This window comes from Anguilla rostrata, chromosome 12, assembly GCF_018555375.3.
Source record: "Anguilla rostrata isolate EN2019 chromosome 12, ASM1855537v3, whole genome shotgun sequence".
Taxonomy (NCBI): Eukaryota; Metazoa; Chordata; class Actinopteri; order Anguilliformes; family Anguillidae; genus Anguilla; species Anguilla rostrata.
Window position 1 is genome coordinate 13,088,574 of NC_057944.1, and position 16,968 is coordinate 13,105,541.

The 16,968-nt window shown below is 38.1% G+C and overlaps 2 long non-coding RNA genes across 4 annotated transcripts in view; one reads left to right on the plus strand and one right to left on the minus strand.

Moving 5' to 3' along the window:
- LOC135236344 (uncharacterized) overlaps positions 1–5,062 on the minus strand; it is a 145,963-nt gene extending 140,901 nt beyond the window's left edge. The window contains exons 1-2 of the long non-coding RNA XR_010324555.1: positions 5,023–5,062; positions 2,580–2,627 (exon numbers count right to left, since the gene is read on the minus strand). This is a non-coding gene — a long non-coding RNA (uncharacterized LOC135236344). The remainder of the gene's footprint in view (positions 1–2,579; positions 2,628–5,022) is intronic.
- Positions 5,063–5,317: 255 nt separating this feature from the next.
- Positions 5,318–16,968, plus strand: part of LOC135236343 (uncharacterized) — an 82,280-nt gene continuing 70,629 nt past the window's right edge. The window contains exons 1-2 of one of the 3 annotated variants that reach the window (XR_010324552.1): positions 5,318–5,396; positions 5,960–6,078. This is a non-coding gene — a long non-coding RNA (uncharacterized LOC135236343). Of the gene's footprint in view, positions 5,397–5,566; positions 5,702–5,959; positions 6,079–16,968 lie in introns of those variants that run through there. The other 2 variants (XR_010324554.1, XR_010324553.1) reach the window with 2 other exon arrangements.

Here is a 16,968-nt window from a genome sequence, read left to right on the forward strand (position 1 = left end):
GGCAGTACAAAGGGATACTATTCAGGCAATGGGGGGAGGGGTACACCGACTTCTTCAATTATTACAGCAAGCATTTGTGGGGGCAGGGGGAGAGCAGACCACTGATTCAGTGGAAATACACAACCTCCAGGCATCAAGCAGTTTAGAGTAACTGTAACAGCCATACACTTAATCTAACCCCCCCTCCCCCATATTTGTGGGGGAATCAACTGCTTAGTCAGCAAAATTTCATCAGACTACTTTCATGCCAAATTGCAAATCCTGAACTTATAATAAAGTGTAATAAACATGGCATTTTGAACTTGTGTATTTAGCCGACTATAACATGTCCGATCATAAAATACAATAATGCTTAAATCAAAGCTATACAAACATTTACTGTATCAGAAACTTCAACAGCATCAACAACTATAGCAATTACAGGGTCCGTGCATACAACATGTGTTCATAAGATTATAATTACAATGTGCTTCCAGCATGGTCTCCACTCAAATCTCCAACAGTAAAGTTTAAGGCATTTAACAGCAAGGTTTAGCTTAAAGGCTTCACTCAGGATAGTAGACACTGAGTTGATTGAGTGAACACAGTTGTGGCAGCTTTTGCTACTTTCAGTCAGGGCAAGGTTGTGATTAATCCTACTCTTTGTCTTCTAAGCTCACGATGAAAGACTGTATCCAAGTCAATATGCTCCAGTGGAAAATCTGCGGGATCAAGCCCTTGTCAAAGAGGAAAATCTTTTTTTTTTTTATCTTAAAACTAGACTTGTTAATCTTCATCTAAGGATTCTACTCTATTTTTTAAGAATTATCTATAGGAGAAGCTCATGCAAGCAGTATGCACGACTACAATTGGAAGTGCAAGGGTTTCTGGAAAATCACAACTGCTGTCACATTTCATGTCATGACATTTCTGGAATTTGTTTTATTGAATTATAAATATGATTGAAGATTTTCCTCAAAAAATAATTATGCTCATGTGGTTTTGAATTAAAAACTGTCATGTTGCTTGCATGTTCTCTTAATTGGCAACTGATCCTAAAATATTTCAACACACTACATTAAATTAATTTAGCAGACAATCTTATCCAGAGCGATCTTATCCAATATTGCAATCAAGAAGTGCCTGAGTATTTTATTCTGATAGGAGACATAGAACAAAGTCACAAGTATGATCACAATTAGACTCGTGTCTTAACTATAAGCCCAAGTCAGGTTCATATAATGCATCTTAAGTTAACAATTCTCAATGTTACATTATGTCATGAGTCATTATTTTTAGAAATCAAGTCCTGTCTCAATAATCATATGTATGCATACTGCGGTAAAAATCCCCTCGGATAGACCAAACAGCTGAAGTATCGGAGTGGTCATGTGAACATTATGGTTCTCACCATAGGGACATAGAGTATAACATATTTATTTAGTTTTCTGTCAGCAGCTGACCTCTGTGGACCCCTTAAGAGTGTACTGCTTGACATAAGCCAACATCAGTGACAGAATAAGTCACTATTTAGCCAAGCACTGAATACATGAATACCTCTGCTTCAGAAAGAGAAGTGTGGCATGGGTCAACTGTTAAATTGACAGCAGCTTGGTTTTTTGCTTGTGTATTCATGTGCATTTATTTTATTTTTTTAAAACATGCATTTTGGATGTCCTTTCAATGACAAATTGTTTTGGCTCCATAACAGTGCTTTAAATATATCATGAAAGGAGGAGGGCTTTATTTAACATTACAGGACCACTTCACAGTAGGGATGTGCTTCCATTGCTTTCTTTAGAATTCAGTCGTGTCTATAAATTGACACTGATTCAATTGAGCCTTTTATTCAGAGAAATTTTAGACCATAGGACTTTGATCATAAGGCAAAGCTGCAAGTAAAAAAAAATACGTTTTTGTGTGTGGACATCTCTAAACAGTCTTGCATGCGTGCCAGCATGTGTATTGCATGACCAGGGAGAGAAAAAAAAGCCAGCAAATACTGTGTGCCTGTTTATGGCACCACCAAACAGAGCTGGCCCTAGGGTTCTGGTGGTCCTAAACATGAATGTGTTGCAATAAAAAAAACTTGAATTGTGAAGATTGGTGTGGCCCTAAATGACTGCTCTGTTTATGCCAGGGGCTGGCTCTGCCAACAGATTTTCAATCGTAATGTTGTAACTTTTGAAGATCAAAAGAACAAAAAAACCATGATATCAAAGGAGATTAAAGTATTGATTTGTTTAACACTACAAGGCTAATAAATAGGTGTTCTCTAAGTGTACATAAAAAGGGTATGTCTTGGCTGAGTCGGTGAAAAAATAAGTCAGGTTTCTGCTTTCATGTAGCATTTACACAAAGCTTGAATGTGTCGTAGTGAATATATCCTTGGTATGTCCAACTACAATAGTTCCCTGCTTTCTTCATAATATTTTAAGCATTACTTTAAAGGAATAATTCAGACATTTGTCAAATGTTTGATAGGAAAAAGCCAAAAACATGAAAAAGTAGTAACACTTAAGCACATTAAATGCTTTAGCATTAACATGAAATTCTGAGCAATGCTTATTGGATGCTAATTACAAGGAAAGACAACTTACCTATAAGAGCACTGGATAAATCCTTTGATCCCTCTCATTCCTCTTGAGCTGTCAATGTAAAATGTATATAAAATAAAATAAATAATTTCCAAATTATTTTCACAAGCTTAATTTCAATTTATCATTTCTAATTTTTTAGTGTTGCTCCAGGTTATGACTTTTGCCCCATCACACATCTATTTCATAGTCATACACATTAAGAGAGCTATAACAATAATCAGCAATAAGCACATAATAACATCCTTTCATATTTAAAAGCATGGGAAATCATACTCAAATTGGGGAGAATGTATGTTGTACTGTATGGCAGTGCCTACAATCAATTACGAGCAACAAAATTAGAGCATATACAATATATGACCAATAGTATCTGGACACCCCTTGGTCTGTTTTTCATGGTTTGGGTAAGGCAAAACCATGTTCCTCCACTCATTTATTCAAGTTTTTCCTTTAATTTGTAAGGGAATTTATCGGGAAAACCTGAATATATGAGTGGAGAAACAATGAATTTGGTAGATATCCCTTAGATCTCCTGCATATTTTCATATTTTAAAAAAAATATTTGCTTTGTCTATTGCCAGGTTGAAGATCTACCAAAGGGATAATATACTAGAGTCAGATTAGTCAAACCATTTAAAATTTTTCTGTAAAAAAAAGTTTGGATAGCAAGAACTCCCTTTCTCATTATGTTTAGCAACAAAATCAGTTGACAGAATAGAAATTGCAGGAAATTCAACGTGGATGTTTTGCAATAAGATAACTGCCCACACACACTGTCCTCCTGCATTCCATAAATTCAGGGATGAAGTCATTATTAAAAGTGCATATTCTGTTTTTTCTTTATTGACCTTAGGATTCAAAGTGAACCTGACAGTGGTCATGAATGAATCATTGTGAATCCTTCAGAAAGTTGTCAGGCCTGCAGGGTCAAATACAGACATTCTTCAGCCTAAGACCAAAGTCCAAATACTTTCCCCGGTAAGTGGCCCAAAATTTCACAAGTTCACACATTTTCACACATCCCACTTTATGCGACTGAAAACCCAGGCCTTGGTATTTTTGACACCAAGGACATCAGTTGATCTTTGAGAACGTTCCTCTTCACAAGCTTATAACTTTCCCGGGCGAGTTGGGTATTCACATGCAGCAATATCTGCAGTGCATTTTGTAACCTTGTGCAGAACTTTACCCCTGACAGGCACTGCCTAACTCCATAACATGTTACAAACATTCATAAATTTTAATGTTGGAATTAATCATACATTTTTCTCCCCACTCAGGAGGCAGTGTGCTCAATTGAAAGGCAGTAGGTTAACCAGGGCAGGCAGTTAACTGCCAAGGGAAACAGAGACTCTGATGCAACAGTCCACCTGATCGTATACCTTAGATCAGTGGTCTCCATTCATGGTCCTGGAGAGCTACAGGGCCTGCTCCTTTTTTATTTTCACCTTAAAATCTGCACCCAATTGAGACCCAAGACACCAGGTGAGCTGACTGCTCTAATTGATTCATGAAGTGCAGAGTCACTATGAAAACCAGCAGACCCTGTAGCTCTCCAGGACCAGGGTTGGAGACCACTGCCTTAGAACTATGATTTCCTCTGCCTACCCTAGCCATACAAACAACTCTTAAAATGATGTTACTAAATTCCTTATCACATGCAAGTGATGGGCAGTCAAAATTATTTTTAAGGCTGAACACAACATTTTTCAATGTTTCTCATTTTTGCATGATTCAAAAAATTTTGGATAAACAAAATAGTGGTTGTAATAAAAGCTTCACGCTTGTCACGGAATCAGCCCGCAACCAGCAGGTAAGCTAAGTCAGTGGTTCTCAAACTCGGTCCTGGGGGACCCCTGTGTATGCTGGTTTTCATTCCAACCTCAACAGCAATCCCAGAATTTTAACAAGCTGTTAATTTTTCTTAATTAAGTGCTTTTCATGTTTTAGAGCTGGGGTTTCAGAAAGGGCCAGTGTGGGTGCACACACCTGATTCTACTAATCAATCACTAGAGTCATTGCTAAGCACCTTGATTAGTAGAATCAGGATCAGGTGTGTGCACCCACACTGGCCCTTTCTGGATAAGACTGGGGACCCCAGCTATAAAACATGAAAAGCACCCAATTAAGAAAATTTAACAGCTTGTTAAAACTCTGGGATTGCTGTTGAGGTTGGAATGAAAACCAGCATACACAGGGGTCCCCCAGGACCGAGTTAGAGAACCAGTGATAAGTGATTCGTTCTTTTATTAAAGGAGCGCAAACTCCGTTTTGGCCAAAAGCCGGCTTTATTCCATCTGGGGAAGAATTGCGTTTGTGTTATGTATTCCTGTGGCAATTTAAATGTTTGGTTTGTGACTATACGCAGTTTTGATAATACAAACATCACAACAGTTTTTTTTATTGACCATTTGCAAACATAACGTTAAAGTAAGAGACTCACTTCCGCGCTTCAGCTCCACGCACTCGTTGCACTGCCAAACAGAGCAAGGGACAAAACAACCTAATGTAGACGGTGGTAGATGGCAGCTACCACTGCAGTCTAGAGTGACAGGGGGGAATTTTTGTGTTTATTTATAATTTGCGTGTAACTAATTTCGACTGCCTTTATTTTATTTTCTTATGTTACCAATTACAGAAATGATCGATATCATGTTTACTGTATTGTTCATTTATTGTAGTTTGGCTGTTGTAAATTAATTGATTTAATCCATGGTGGCTTATGTCAGGGGAGGAGCTACTTGGTAAAAATCTGTGAGTTTAGAGTTCTTCCAGTCAGTCCTGATTCAACTTGGGTAGCAAACTGTGAGTTACACGGTTAGTCAAATTTAGCAAATGGCTGCATTTCTTTCCCTTTATTTTTCCTTTTGTTTGGTACAGTTTTTGTTCTATGCATATTTTACACTGCATTATGGAAACTGGCACCCTATATATATATATATATATATATATATATATATATATATATATATATAATAAATAAACTTCACCAGGTTCTTTGACCTCACTGCTTTTTCGTCACATTGTTTCCTCTGGCTATCGGTGCAACCCTTAGAATGCTGATATGTATTTGGAGCACCAAGATGGGCCTGGATTCAGCCAACACTTAAATAAATGCAAATGTATGAAACTGTATTTATTTATTTTTTGACAAGTGGTCAGTCAGGCTAATTATTTTTACTGATTAACTCACCAAACTGTGTTTGTGGGTCACAGACAGTGAATGTATTTTATTTTGAGTATTGACAGGCCTTGCTAATTGATGACTGTAAAATGAATAAGAATTGAACCATTCACTGCCCTTAATTTCATGATTTGATACCAATTAGCAGGTCAATCACATTGAATGTACAGTTTATGATCACGTTTTATTTATTTAGCAGACACCTTCATCCAAGGCAAAGTGTTGTGTCCAGGGTTATCACCAAGGTTTAAATACAGACTTTGCCCAACCGTGCCGTCAACCTGGGATTTGAACCTGCAAGCTCTCGGGTACAAGGTAAAGTACCTGTACCTGTCAACTTCTGCTTCTAAATGACATGTTTTCATTTCCTCAAGTATAGCAGCTGTCATTGCAAGAGAAATTGGCATTATTATTACTCGTTCTACATGGGGAAAAATATATATAAGCAGTGAGAATGTTTGAAATGCCAGGTTGAAAGGAAATCCCACTGAGCCTCTGTACTTAGTTTGCACTTTAGCTAGATTTTACTTTTTTCTTCTGCATAATCTATCCTGTAGATATAATGGCATTCAAGACATTCATTTGTCATGGTAATGGTTTCTTTACAACAATCCTGTTTCATAATACATGGATAATACAAAAGTGAGGATGTGTTATTTTGAGGAACCTCTAAAGACATAGACTGTTTTCTTCACTTGAAACCATTCATTTTTTTATTATTTTAATCATCGTGTGTCATAGCAAATGTGTGTCATTTCAATGGAAAAATAACATGGTATTAGAGGAAGACAATACCAATGAAATTATTTTGGGGGAAAGATATATGGCTCGGAGCCCATTGCTGGGATCCTGTGAAACATCATTGGTACCAGGCTCAAACCAGAGAAAGGGAAGGAAACTAATATGTCATAATGTCTGGCTGCAAATGTGTTCTACTGCTGTTGGTTCTGGTTAAAAAATGAACTTATTTACATCTAAAGAACTGGGCATTGTGTTACTGTGATTCACTGCCTGCTTACAACAAGTAGGTATTGATTCTGAATTTTGACCGAGGGCTTATCTGTGTGGATTTCGCAAGTTTCCCAGTGTACCACGCATGGGTTTTGACGAGTTTTCTCCCACAGTCCAAAGATAGGCAGTAGGCTAACTGGAGACTATAAATTGCCCATACTGTATGCATGCACGCTGGGTTGGGCTCCAGCCCCTCCCCCACCCCATTCTTCATGCATGCATGTCTCCTAAGTTCAGGCCCACCATTTTGGGAAAATGTATTGAGATTATTCTGTGTCACCCTGTGGGACTCAGTGCTACAGTTGGCACTGGCTCGGTCATGGTTTGATGCAGTCTGTTTGGTGCTCTGCACATGAGTTTACAAACCGAATTTGCCCCTCAGGAGGCCAACCTCAAGTTGTGCCAGCAAACTGTTTACTACGGAAGGGGGTTGAGACCAAATTTAAAATAAACATTAGAAATTTTTATGCTGAAAATCCTGTTGATCCATATTCAAGAAAAACAGCTATAAGGATATTATACATTATGAGAACTGTAAGCTAGTCTTTCTTTCCTCTTCTCTCAGTAGAGATATTAGTAGTAGATATATAAGAATAGTAATTGGAGCAAAGAGGGGACTAAGAAAAATAAAAAAATATCTCCTCTGTAATTACAATGTCATTTGGGCCTCATTATTGATGTCAGTATTTGCCGTATATATATATTTTATTTAATATACATTTCTCTTGGTCCCTTAGAGTCACACATGCCTGACAGACTGACAAGCAGTCGGTCATGAGCGAGGGGAGTCTGTCTGTGTTGACTACTTCCAGTCGGTCACCTGAACACACATTGTCTCTCTGTAAAGGCTTGCTTTGCCCTGGTTTTAAATGGGCCAAACTGAATGAGTTCAATTACTTAAAAAGAAGTTAGCATAATTGCTGCCCATGCAATACATCCAAGGATAGTAAACCTAACCCACACGTTCAGAAAAGGCCTTAATGTATTGTAACATAATGAGGCATTACTTGTCTTTGAAGAGCTGTCTTCCTCCTAATGGATTTTACTTTCAAAGAGACCTTTAATGAAGTAGATAGCATAGTGCCACTAACAGCATTGCAAAAGAAAATAATAGGGTAACAGCACCCAGGTTAGTTTGACATTTACCCCAACCTCATTAAACTTTACTGTGTATTAGCAGTAAACAGAAATTTTCATTTCATATGAACAATGAAACAAAATGCATTAATGGGGTACACTTCCATATAAAATCCAGGTATACTTGCAATTATGTACATTCTTGCAGCAAAGTCATTAAAAACAAAAGAATGCAATAAAAATTACGAACAGGGTTTAAAAATGTGAATTAATAATGCCATAAGTGAATTTCAAATTCAGCATGATTTAAAAGCCTGCCAATATTTATTGAACATTCACTTATGCAAGGGTCAGAGGCTAATAGTTTGATTGAGCTTTTGGTGTTTCTTTTCCTTTGAATCTATGTTTCTATTTAATCTATTTCCTTTTTAGGACAGAAGTTCTTGGAGCATTATTTTTTGGTGTTTCACCCCAAATTTGCAGTAATGCATTCCATTCCATTGACTTGAAAATTCACTCCAAAAAAAGAATGCTCGTGGTATGCTCATTCATATGTTCATCCATGGTGAAGAGAAGAGCACAGGTATGGGTGGAAAGACAATGTGAACATCTGCTGTGAATACAGAGATATGAACTGCCTGCCTACCCACCCCATCCCCTCTTATCCCTGTGATAGTTTAGCCATGCCATCACCAATTAGGAAATTGCACTGTCCAAAAAAAACAGAGCCGATCTAATTTAGCACCTTGGTGAATTCCATTGCCGCTGGCTTTCACACTGCTGTATTCGCTAGAGCCCACAATTTTACTGACCTCTTCCAGCAAATCGGTCACCAGGCCTTATTTTGGAGTGGAATTTAACCGTCTTCATCTTTTTACATCCGAGGCTGCACCTTTTATCGGCTGCTATCTCCAAACGCACTAACAAAGATACAGCACTTTATTTCTGGTACTTGGGGACTGGCACTTAGCAGGTGCAAAGGCATCACAATCCTTTTTTTGGATTCCTCCTGGAATATGTTAGGTCCATATGGTATGGTTTGTCCAGTCAACGCCCATTGCACATTGATGCTTCAGTGTGTTTGAAAAGCCCTTGGAGTCAAAGGGGCTTTATGCGTAGTTTACATGAAGCCTATGTAATCCTATGATTTTTATACCAGCTTCTTTGCTGCATAATCCTTTAATGGAAGATAGTACATTAACCATGTATGCAATGTACTATATGCATATGTATTTTAGAAAATGAGGTTTAATGATCAAAGTAGGGGTAATTATTACCTAACCAACCTTCAGTCAACCCAGTGAATCTGATGGCAGGGTTTCATGTGATTTTGAAAATGGTGATAAGCACATAGTCCTTAGATTCTGAAGAACAGTTTGTACAGCATTTGATGTACAAACTGTACTGTCTGGTTGCAGATGTTATGTAAGAAAGGAGAGGCATCTTGTGAGCTCACTGAGCTCTGGGGCTCCTATTCTATGCATACATCTAATATCCTACACCAGTTGCTGCGTACATTGCGATTAAAAATGCATTTGTCTTAAGCCTGTCAGCAAATTAACTTCCAAGCTAGGTGATGGCATACATTTTCACACACATACAAATACACACACACACACACAGAATCTGAAACATCATGGATATTCTGCCAAGAGAAGAAGAGCATCCTATCAAGATTAGCTTGTCAAGATTATCAAGAGAAGCCTATGTATGTTTAATAGTTTGACGATACCATTTTCTTTAATTTAGCTAGCTGTGTTTGAAATTCTGCTGCCATGACAACCTTTAAATATCATCAGAGCTAAAATGAATATGAATATTCATAACTCTAAACCTAACAGAATAAAGAGATGTTCTCTCATAGTGAGATCCCTGTAGATTAGTTCTAAGAATGTTTCTTTGCAGTTTTACATTAAACTCCTTAGTTGTGCATGATCTCTATAAATGAATGTGGCGCACTTCTGAGTTTGCATCTTCATTAAGTGCCACCCACGACATGTAACATTGGTGGTACACAAACTAATAATGGCTAGAAATCCTAATATGAATAATTACGACTTCTTCTGGATCTTACTATTTTTTATTAAAAACTACCAGTGCGCACTACCTCAAATACAGCTTAAAGGCAGAGCCCTGCGCATAAAATCTTAAAAAACACAATGAAGTGTTTTGACCTAGAGGTGGTTTCAGAAATTTTTTTTGAAATATAATTTGCAATCTTTTCAGTCATTCAGTATTTTACAAAGACACCGTTTTGCATGGTAATTCAGAAAGTGGTTTGCACATCATGATATAATTGGACATTAAGTAGTTTCTAACATTAGGCTTTCTGTAGGTGGAAGCAGCTATGAAAAGATGACTCCACTTTCAGGTTCACAGTTATTTAAGCATTTAAATTTAGATTTTTTTATTCCTTCTCCTTTTGAAAAATGTTTTACTTTCACTCAGTCTATTTAAATGTGTGTATCCATTTCAATATCAAGTGGCTGCATTTGAAGCATGCAACCTGCAGTGTATTATATATAATTTGGTTTAGGCTTTACATGAAACACTAATATCAAGTCGGCTCCTGTCAAATTGCTCCCGGGACTGAAAAAGTTTTTTTTTATTGGAATATCAGTGCCTACCCTTAAATACTGGATTGTAATTGAAATAAAAACACGAAGGGCTATTCTAAGGGTCCCTTTATGCAGTATATAAGTGGTGCCAGGTTTCCCTGTGAAACGTATCTTTTCGTTTTGCCTCTGCATAGCTTTTGAAGTGTCTCTAATTCAGCGAGGCGATGAAAGGTCATGGAAGAATGTGACCGTACATGCTCTGAGTCTCAGATTTCAAAGTGTGTCAAAGTCTATTGATTTTGGCCACCGTCTCTTATTTCTCCCGAAGAAGTGTTATTATTTAGTCAGATTAATTTATGAACATGGAACCACACTGGGTTTTTCCAGTATACCGTCAGCAATCAATTAAAAATGCAAATATATTTAATCAGAGGCCAGGTAACAAATTATGCTTAGTTGGATGTGCCACCAATCACCACCTATATGATTCATTGACTTAGTTCTCAATATTTGAAATGAGCCAATTTGCAAATAAATTATTCATTTATTTACTTATTTATTTTGTATAAAATATAAAGTGCCTACTAACTTCTAGGTTGGTCATCTCGCTGGAATGATGAGGTGAAACATAACCTTTCCAGTCACTCTTTTTTATAACTTAACCAAATTGTGTGTTAAAATACCCACTATGTATTAGCATTCAGTTATACTCCCACAGCAATTTTCTTAGTGGCCATTTGGGGTAATGATGGAATTCCAATACGAAGTTTTCAGTCTGGTCCTAGAATCAATGCAATGGTGTTTTCTGAAACACTGATTGTATTAGATTGCTTGCTGAGTGATCATTATACAATATCATCAATTAAATACATTTAATGAATAAACACATGCACACATAACATGTTTATAGATATTAACTTCAGAAACACTATTTAAGTATTTTATTTATGTGGAAAGCTAACTTGTTGGGCAGTGTTTGGTCACACTATACTTTGCAGCACTTTCAACTCAAAACAAGCCATAACATTGTATGTATGCCCTATCCACTGTGTGCACCAGCTCTTGCATTAGAATGTGCTCACTGTATTTGTATCAGAATAGGGCACTGAAATTGCATTGGCTTTGTACTAGTGTAACATGTATCTTTGGCAAATAGGGTGTGGTGGACTACACAGCACAACTATTTTGTTACATAAAACCACTTAGTAACAAATGTATCACAGTGAGATGCCATGTGTAAATGCACAGGATGTTTTTATAACTCTCCCTTTCCTCTCATCCTGTCTCTGACTCTTGTGTCAGCTCAATCTTTCACTTAGTGTAAACAGTGATTCAGATGTGCACTTTTCGCAGTGTTATTGAGATTGGTGGCTTCCAAACCCATCACCCACTAAAATTAGAAATTTGTTCTGACCTACTTCTCATTCAATTCTGGCCTAATCCCCAAATCTGGAATGGAAATGTTGTAAGCGTATTCAGAATAACGGAATGTGCACTAACTAGTGCAGTATTCCATTCGGTGTTAATGAGAGAGAAAAATCTATAACATGTAGCCGTTTACATTTTTTGTCTTGTGTTTCTGATAACCCACCCTACTCCCTCATTAGCCACCTGTGGATCCTACTGCACAGTGTAGGAACCACTGACTGATGATATAAGTCATCCATGTGCTGCCCCTCTTATACTAATATGATATGGAAAGGGTTTTTGCATGATTAATGCAAGTAGTAAGGGTCACTGCAGTAGCACTAAATTACAGTGCAGTTATTAATGCTTCATAAATAATTAACATAACATACATCCTTAAAAATATATTATTCATTTTTCTTTAAGAGTGCATGATTGAATATGGCTAAACCTTAATATACTGTATAAATATAACTTTGATCAGGCATATTAAAGGATCACATCATTTTTTTATTTCATTTTATTTTAAACTTGCACCTGTTTATCTGAAATATTTCCACCATGCTGATCGGTAATGATAATGATTTTTTCACATCTTTCTTCATCGAGCTTTGGTCATCCCAAAAACTGCTCTACTCTGCTCTGCAATGCAGTTTAATGGGGCCATGCACAATATAGTTTTATCCGTCTAAAAACAGTAAGATACAGCTTTGAGTGGCATATGTCATTAATATACCTACACTAACAGCTCCTCTGGTCCTTTTCCTCCTCACCAATAATTAATCAAGATTATTTTTATCTTTGTTGAAATCTCAGTTAGCCACACAACTTTAAAGAAGCTTTTAATACATATAAATACATTTAAAAATAATTAAAGGAATTGCTTCACATCCCCATGAAAATGCCAGGCAGGCCCCTGGTTGTCATTTTATGCACGACACTAAACATGTCATCGTGTTCAAATATGGCCGGTCTCGTGTTCGATAGATCCTGCAGATCTTGTGGTTGTCATCAATTTTCTGTTTTAATGCCACTTTATCTCTTCACCAATAACGCAACCACTGCAGTGTATAGTTGTAAATAAGTGCAGGTTTCAGTGCATTTCTTTCCCAAATGCATGTCAGACTGAAAAACTGACAGTTCATCCAATATTTCAATTCAATGTAATATGCTCTTGTCATATACAGTCATGCTCTAAAATTGAAATATTAAAGATTTCAACTAGTATTTTTCTTTTTTTACTTTAATTTTATGAAAGTCATCTCATTTTGGGTTATTAATAGGAAACAAAAAGTGAGATAGTAATGAATCACAATCGGGGTGGAATTACCATGTGTTGTCATTGACTGACACTGATTTTAACCAATCAGTGTCTTGTTCAAGAGAGAAATGTCTTGGTTTGCTCCTGTGACTTGGACAGCATATGACCACTGAAAACAAAATCTCATTACCAATGAATTACCCCTCAGAAAGTGGAGTGTGTGAGTCTGTGTGTCTGTGTCTGAGAGAGAGAGAGAGGAGAGAGAGAGAGAGAAACCTGGGGTGCACAAATAAAGGTTTTGTGGATCACCATGGGGCCAGCAGCAGCACAATAACCCTGTCAAGGCCGAGTAGAGAACTCGACTGCCCTGTAATTACACTGGCCGTTTGGTGGATATTTTCAGCTCTGGCCTAGTCCGGCAATTCATTATTGGTCATTATTGGCAGTGTGATAATGAACTGAAATGCAGACAACAAAGCACGATATAAATGGATGTGCCCAGATGAATATGAAAATGATCTGAAAATAATGAGGGAATCAATATCCACTGAGCAAACACATTCTACTAGAGAAATAATATACGGCACATGACAAGAGCCCGTGCAATTACAGAGAACTGCTGCAAGGATATTAAGCAAAGCAAAAGGTGGTTTTGCATACATATTTAACACAATTACAGGGCAAATTGAGATATTGCCTTGTGTACACATAGATAGAAGAATTAAACCCATTACTGTGCCTGTTCATCAATAATTTCAGTTTGGTCCTTCGTAAATATAAATCTGAACATTTGGGGAACAGGCTGGACACTTATCTCTTGACATATTTATGATGCTAGCCAGCTCTGCTCCATCTGCTCCAACGCTGCAGCTGGTATGAGGTCGCACATACCCACATTTATATCTGTTTTCATATGGTAGCATTGGCATTACATCTCAATCCCGCTGCAGTGATGGCAGGCTGCGTTTGATATGAATCAGAGATCTACAGTACGTGGCCTTTTCGGTGCCAAGTTGTCGGTTTTCTTCGGGTGAAAAACACCTTGGGCATAGCAACAATACAGAGACAATTTGTTTGGGCAATGTTGACAACTAATGACTTGAATGAGTCAGAGAGCAATAAGTCTTTTTGTTGATCCATGAGCTTTTGAGGGAAATAGTGCTCATTTTAAATTCTGCACTACTTATTATTATATCCTTTATGCATACAAATACCTAGAGCTCAGAGAGGACACACTGCAGGACTTTCATACAGAGAGACACAGAGCCACATGTGCTGATTGCAATGGAGATTACAGAGGGACAGAGTGCACCAGAGAGCACAGACTGAGCTGTTTCCCTGGTGAGTGCACATTTATTTTGTCAAGTGCATGTCTGAAATGAATGAAACTTAGTGGAACTGGTGATTTTTGTTTTCAGTGGTTTATTTTAAATAGTGGTATTGATCAAAAATAGACAGCAAAAAAACAAAAAAAGAAAACTATAGGCCTAGTAAATTTGAACTAACTGCACCATCTTCTTTCCTGTCGTCTGGTTTACAAGCGCAATGCCTGCCAAGTTGAAACAGTTAGCAGCAGCAACGCGATGGAGAGGCCGACTGGGGCGGGGGGGGTGGGGGGTGTGTCTCTACCAGCTGCCTCCTGCTCCTGGAGAGTCTGGAGAGAACACTCACACTGCAGAATCGTTCACGGGAACCATTTAGTATTGTTTTTAGCACTGGCATTTAAATGGAAAATATACCATGGTTGAGGGGGGAAATAAATATTCAGTCTCACCTTACTTTCGATGTCACAAGTGATGGTTTGCAGAGCGGCTCGTATCGGAGCCTCTCAGAACGTGCTTGCTCTTCGGTCATGACCAAATTAGCAGTTGGCTGCAGCGCTAACACACTATTTTTAAAGCGAAAGAAATAGGGTGATCTGATTGGCAATAATGAAACCAAACCCCCACCACACCCACAGTTAAATTATTTTTACAACTTTGCACTGATGCCTGGAGCCACAGAATTGCATAAACTGAGTTGGACACACCCTAATTCGGCAGCACCTTGAGTTAGTGCTAGCATTTGATAATTGGAAAAATAGGTGCCATCCCTTTGGTGTTTGGATTGCTGCATGTTTCTGTGTTCGATGGCTACTGCACAAGGCCTCTTCTAGTTGCCAATGGAAATCATTGCGTTTAATCAACCTTCCCTGCAAATGTTATGCTTGAGTGAAGGAGTGTACTTTATTGATTTTTTTATGTATTTGTAATGTGTTTCTCTATTTATTCTGCAAATCTTGCTTCCGCCCGTTTATTGTACTGTGTAGAGAATAATTACTTTGTCTCTGCGAGATTGCCCCCTCCCTCCATAATGATTATTGGAAAAGCAAAAAGGAAACGCTGAACTAAAATAGTGGTTGCTCAACATCTTAAAAATATTTCTTCTCTCAGCTTGAAAGTGTGTCTTTAATAATTATTCTGATATCCATACTGTTGCACATTCCACTAATCAGTTTGAAAATATTTTTTTAAGGCAGTGGGGATTAAGGTCCTTTAAATGATAATCAATCTTCTACTGTTGCTCTGACTAGAATAGGTCAGGGGAGAGAATTATATGATTATGTATTCCTTTGTCTGTGTCAAAGTATTGATCTGACATAGCCCACTGGAGTCTTTAAAACAGTTGTAACCACATCCATCAAATTCCGGTGAGAATCTGGGTGAGGTCAGCCATGTTCCCTATCCCAGTAGGGTGTGTTCTAGCTCGCCACCCCTGTCATGTCCAAATGAGAAACCCCCTACTGCTTTTGGGGACAGTGCTCAGTCAGTATGCAAGCGGCTACCACAGCCTCATGCCTTTCTGAATTGTATTATAAGAACATTTTGCCATTCAGAAAAAATACATACTCCTACTACACACTTTTCTCAGGCTATTTTTTGTTCAATCAATATTCCTTTTGGGACTTGTCATTTAGCCCGCTGTGACTGACCATAAAACTCACAGTGCCAGTTTTGTGTCAAATCTGACCTTTCTTGTCCACCGTGCCTCAAAGTGGAGTGTTTTATATTTTATAATTACATGACGTGTCAGTTAAAATATTTTTTGAGACATGAAAAGGCATTTGTGGCATTTTGTGTAAAAAAAAAAAGAAAAGAAAGCATCAGGAATGGGAAGGCTGCTGGGTGGCTCATCCCACTGATTGAGAGCATGGACGGGCTCCATGGACTCCTATCGAATCCTGCCTGTGCCAGTGTGGCTGGCCATAGAGGGCAACATGCAGCTGGCACAAGGGAAGGGAGGGTTTTGGTCCAATAACAGGATCTGCTCATGAAGGAAGTGCCTTCCTCCACCCTGACTAATGTCTGTCTGCGACTATCTTTTAGACTCAGGTGTGATAGCTCAGGTGTGATGCTTGTTTGCCTTCTCCCGATAGCAGGGGATGCAGTAATGAGCCAGGATGGTGAATACGATTGGACATTACAAATAGGGAGGGTGAAGAACCAAAAAAAAAAAGTGTTTTAAATCGGTGGACTCAATCTAAACCCTGTTCTGGGCATCTTAATTCGAAACATGAGAAATGTGTGAAATAGATACGGATGTGGAAATGGAAAAATGTTCCTGTAATATGCAGGTGGGAGACCAGTCTGAAGTGTCTTTATTCTCTAAAAGGATCGAGAGATGAGTCTTGGATAACCGGAATATGTAATTGTTTTACATTAGCATTGGCATTACATCTCAATCCCGCTACTCCAGCCTAAGAAAATTATTGCAAGCGTAGTGAAGCACCCCATGTTCTGGTTCTGAATCATGTTTCTACCAGCGTTGACCGTTATCAGCAACCAGTGGTGCCGGAATACATTTTGAAGTGGGGGAGGGGCCAGTTAAAATGGGCAATGCAATGGCGTCATG